Source organism: Pteropus alecto, unplaced genomic scaffold (assembly GCF_000325575.1).
Source record: "Pteropus alecto unplaced genomic scaffold, ASM32557v1 scaffold177, whole genome shotgun sequence".
In the NCBI taxonomy this organism is placed as follows: domain Eukaryota; kingdom Metazoa; phylum Chordata; class Mammalia; order Chiroptera; family Pteropodidae; genus Pteropus; species Pteropus alecto.
The window spans coordinates 12,543,806-12,549,133 of NW_006442207.1; the positions used below are offsets into that span (position 1 = coordinate 12,543,806).

The window sequence follows — 5,328 nt, forward strand, 5'->3', positions numbered from 1 at the left end:
CGGGTCCGGGGCGGGCCCGCGCCAGTAGCTCCGTCGGTGGGTCCGTTTGTCCGCCCGCAGCTTCTCAACTGAGGGGAGGGCACTCCGGGCAGGGTCTCCGCAGCGGCTGGCGCCTCAGCTTTATCCTCAGATCAAAAAAAAAAAAGAAGAAAAAAACCCCCAACACTCTCATCACAGCCACCTTCAGCCATCTTGCGCGTATTATTATTATTTTAGGAATAATCTGTTTAATAAAAATAGCTGCGTCTCTAGCCCCCTCCCCCGCGTCCTGGGCTCCCCGCCCCCTTTTAATAATAATCTCAATAATAAAAATTATCGGCGGGCCGGGCAGTCCGCAGCTGCCTTTTCCTGCCTCGGCTCGCTCGGGCTCCGGCTCTCCTTCCCCCAGGAAGGGGGCGCGAAGGGGGGGGTCACTGCTGGGGCTCGGGAAGGGGTGCGTCCCTGTTGCCCGCTAGTTGGCCTCCGCCACGGCCCGGAGGGAAGGGCGCCCTGGCTGCTACCGCGCTGTCGCGAGGAGGGCGGGCGGGGGAGGGGCCCCGGCCGGCCGGACCGGCTGGAGAGGCGCCCAGGGGTCCCGGATCTTTCCGCCACTGCTGGGCTTCGGAGTCTGAAGGGGGGGCGGGGGATACAATGGTATCCGAGTAGAGTGCACCCGGCAGGGTGGGGATGCGGGATGGAATGGGGCTGCGGTGAGCCGTACTCCTGAGCTTCGGCAGAGAGTGGCAGAGGGTGGTGTCCCTACATCAAGGCCGGTCCCGCTACTCGGGAAAGGGGCGGGGAGACGGGGAGGGGAAGGCGAGGAGAAAGCGACAGAGCAACGCCGGCGCCTTTAATCAGCACCCGCTGGTTCGGCCCACCGAGTACTGGAGAAATAAATGGACAGGGAGGGGACGGGGCAGGGGCGGGGCATATTATCCGGAAGTGCTCTTGCAGTTGCTGAGGCGCCCGGCTCCTCCCCTTTTCCTTGCCTGGAGTTGGGGCTGTTCTGGAGGCTGCTTCTGCTATTGGGCCCCAAGCTGTGGCTCCGCCTCTTTAAGGCGGGGCAAACCAGAGATTCTCACGTGACTTGTACTAACTTGAGTTCATTAAACATAGTGACGGGAGGAGGGTTCCGCGCTTCTTAAAAGGGCGATGATGCCCCTGTGTAGTGGGACCACCTCTTCCTGGGCCTCCTCACCCGTAGCTGTTTGTACCTGGGAGGAAAAGAAAGCTTGTTAGTCTGCTCAACTGTCTGATGGAACTGAGCACGGAATTGGAAAGGTTCACTGTAGGGCAAACAATTTCCCGATGTCTTCATTATTTTACCCCCCATTTCTGACGCTTAAAACTACCAAGCAAAACAGGCATTATTCTCCCTCTAATATTAATAAGGAAACGGAGGCTCAAAGAACTGAAGTAAGTAATCTGCCAGAATCTATTGGTCAGTCAACAAATATTTAACAAAAGCCTTTATGGGCCAGGCATTTTCCTAGGCCCTGGGGATTCCTTGGAGGACATGAACAAAAAATATATTTTTTTAATTAAGTATGTAGGATAATTTCTGTGATAAGAGCTCACACAGAGCTCTTCAAAAAAAGTAACATTTGAACTGAGACCTGCATGTTTGGGAGGAGTCAGGCAAGTGACACTTGGGGGAACAATGTTTTAGTTAGGAGGAAAAACAAATGCAAAAGCAATAGATTAGGCATGTTCCAGAGCAGAAAGAAGGCTGTGTGAGGAAGAAGACAGGTAGGAGCCAGAACACACAAGGTCTTTCTTGTAGGTCATAGTAAGGAGTTGGCACTTGAAGCTGGTTGTGAGAAACTTTCATATTTGGGATGTATTTTGGAAGTGGAGCCAACAGGACTAGATACAGTTTAGATATAGAGTGGAGAGGAATCAATACATAATAATAATAGGAGTGAGAATGGGATCAAGATGTACTTGTCACTGTATATAGTATATCCTTCTGAACTTTAAAAACCTTCTTAGTATATATATAAAACATATGTGAGATACACACACACACATTTCCCCCAAAATGTTTTAAAATGATTCCTAGAATTCCTAGTACTTGGGTCTCAGCAAGAGGCTGAATGGTGGTGCCATTTACTGAGAAGGAGAGAATTGAAGAGGGTTAGGTTTGGGTGGGGAGATTTTCAGTAGTTCTGAATTAGCTCAGATATCCCAGTGGAAATGTCAAGGAGGCAATTGTATATACAGGACTCAGGGGAAAGGTTTGTGCTAGAGATTGTGGATTTCAGAGTCATCGGTGATTACATTCTAAATGATAGAACTGAAATTCAAATCCAGTTCACTATGACCCATGGGGTGTTGATCCTTCCATAAAACCAGAACCTCCATCTCCTTATTCCCGATATGGGGGCTAAAGTGGGCCCTTTAAGGATAGAGCCTGTGTTTTTAGTGTTTTACATCACCTCACATACTGACAAATGAAAAATGAATGCATGCATGCATGTATAAGTGAACAAACAAGGAGAAAATGGTTTTTTCAAGCCCTAATTCTCAATCTATACTCTAAAGATGATACAAAGAAACAAAGTCTAGCTTGGAACAGTCCTTCTGTGGACTGCTCACCAATGATCTCCAGTATAATAAATCTTAAGAATTCCTCTCATTTCTCACCTTTCTAGACTATTCCCCTTGATGTGTAAGACATAATACTTTTCTGGTTTTCTTCTTATCTTTCTAACCACAGTCTTCTCTAATTTCTATCTCATAAATGTTGGCGGTCCTCAGAATCCTACTTGCCATTCTCTTCTCTTACTAATCTACACCGCCCTCTGGGGCATCTCATTTAATCCTAAGGCTTTGTTACTGTCTATATACTGATAACTCCTCAGTCAGTATCTCCAGCCCAGATCCTCACCCTCCTGGTTTCAGATCCACCCAGATGCACCCAGAATTCAATGTATTGGAAATTAACACTTCATCCTCTTCACATTCCACCCTGTTTCTCCTCCAACGTGTTCCCCATCCCAGACAGTAGACATGTCAGCCACTTAGTCACCAAACCAAGGATCAGAGAGGCAACCTTGATATCTCCCTTTCACCTCCCTTATCCATTCAACCAATCTTCAGGTCCTATAGATCCTGCTCTTAAATATCTCTCTGATCATTTACTTATATACCAGTTGCTCACTTAACATATTCACTTGGAGGTATAACAAACATCCCAAACTCAACATTTTCAAAACTATACTAATTTCTCCTCCCCCTAAACAAGTCATCTGTTTCTCAGTGAACATTCCATAGCCAACTTTTCAGCAAATCTTGACCTCTTCTTCATTTCTTTTTTCTTTTTTTAGGCTTGGTTGACCTCACAGATTGCAAGGACTTTGTCAGTTTACAATCCCTTATTTTTTTATTTTTTATGCCAACAGCACCTGGTATTCCTAGGTGGTCTCCCATCCAAGTACTAACCAGGCCCAACTCTGCTTAGCTTCCGAGATCAGACGGGATTGGGCTTGTTCAGGGTAGCATGGCTGTAGACTATGACCACTTCTTAATGACTCTATTACTTCATTATAATCTCTAGCCTGGACTATTTCAGTAGGTCCTAACTAGTTTCTCTTCTTCTGCCCTTACCTCCTGGAGTCAATTCTTAATAGAGAAACCAGAGTAATCTTTAAAAGTATAAATCAGATTATGTCAATCCTCTGCCGACAATCTCCCGTGACTTCCCACTTCAACCAAAACAAAAATAAAAAAATTGTGACTGCCTGCAAGATCCTTCACAAACTGGCCTCTATATAAGTAATTCCCTATCATTCCTCTTCTCTCGTTTCTGTTCCAGCCACACTGGCTTCCCTGTTATTCAAATACACCTGGTATGTCACCCCTACCCCACCACCCCAGGATCTTTGCAGTTGCTCCACTTGGCCTGGATCATTCTCCTCACTGCCCTCTCCCCCCACCGCCTCATTCCTATTGCATACTTCTTCCTGTCATTGAGATCTTTTGTTCAAATGTCACCTATGGAGTGAGGCCTTCCCTAACCTCGGCATTTAAAAATGCACCCCTCCCCCAGCCCTCCCTATTTCTCCTCCTCTGCCTTATTTTACTTCCATCACACATATCTCCATGTATTATGTATTCAACTTTAAATATCTCCCATCTCTAAAATATAAGATCTATGAAAGGAGAGATTTTCTTTATGCTGTATTCTCAGCGCCTAGAATGGGACCTAGCACACAGCGGGTACTCAACAAATATTTGTTGTCTCAATGAATGAATCCTTTTGTTCTCTCACTTCTACTCTAATCTAGACTTGATTGGTCACCTTGCCTCTAATCTCGCTCTTTCAAAACGATCTCCATCCAGCAGGCAGGGGGATGGTTCTAATAGGAAAACTTGATGCCTTAAACTATATACTCTACAGACAATTTGACTCTATAGTTCCCCAAAACTTTTTTTTCTTTGGGGCTTTTGCTCTTGTTCTGCCTGCTAGAGAACTTTTGAAAGTAAAACTCCCTTTCTTTTGCCCCATTCATCCTTAAGCATCCTTCAGGCTTTGACTTAGATGTTACTTCTTTCAGGAAGCCTTTTTAAAATCTCCCCAGACTTGGTTGGGTACCTTTTCTGTGCTATACTAGCATAGCCCTTTAATAAAGGGTTAACGCTAATTGAGCAATTACTATGTACTGGGCATCTCATGTGCATTATCTCATATAATCCTTGCAAAAACTCTGTGAAGCAAGTACCCAATTGTAGATGAAGAAACTGAGGTACAAATTAGTTAGCCTGTCTTATTTACACTGGTAATATTTGGTGAGGCAGGTTACTCCCTTTTTTATGGCTATTCTTTGCCATTATTCCCTGTCTTCTCACCGCACTACGAGCTCCTTAAGGCCAGGACTGTGTCTAGCCTCCCAGCATATAGCAATGTGCCTGTCACAGGTTTGCTGAAAGAACAAGTGAATGAACATATTTTCTAGTTCTTACTGTTCCCACAGTGGTATTATAGAGGCTCCACAATGCACAGGTGGCCTTTCTCTATCTTCTAAATTTTGCGACCTAGAAGGCCCATTCTTCTTCTTTTCAGGGCTCTAGGTAGGTACTGAGATGGTGTGCTGGCTGGCAGTGGGTGAAGTTGGAAAAACAGAGGAACAGGGGTGCTGCCCTTAGTTCTCTGGCTCTAGTAAGGCCACTACTCTTATCACAATCCTATCAAGGTCTCCCTTGACCCTCAAGTTAATCAAGAGAGCTATGCTCACACAAACTACGGACGCCTACAGGCAATCATTTTGTTCCTTCTCCTATCCTTCCCTTAACTCTCTCCCAAAGTATTCCAGGCACTATGGAGAAGAGGAGGGACTGGGTCAGTCT

At 45.8% G+C, this 5,328-nt stretch overlaps 1 pseudogene; it reads right to left on the reverse strand.

Moving 5' to 3' along the window:
- Positions 1–3,374: 3,374 nt before the first annotated feature.
- On the reverse strand, positions 3,375–3,493 carry LOC112470197 (annotated as a pseudogene).
- Positions 3,494–5,328: the final 1,835 nt, after the last annotated feature.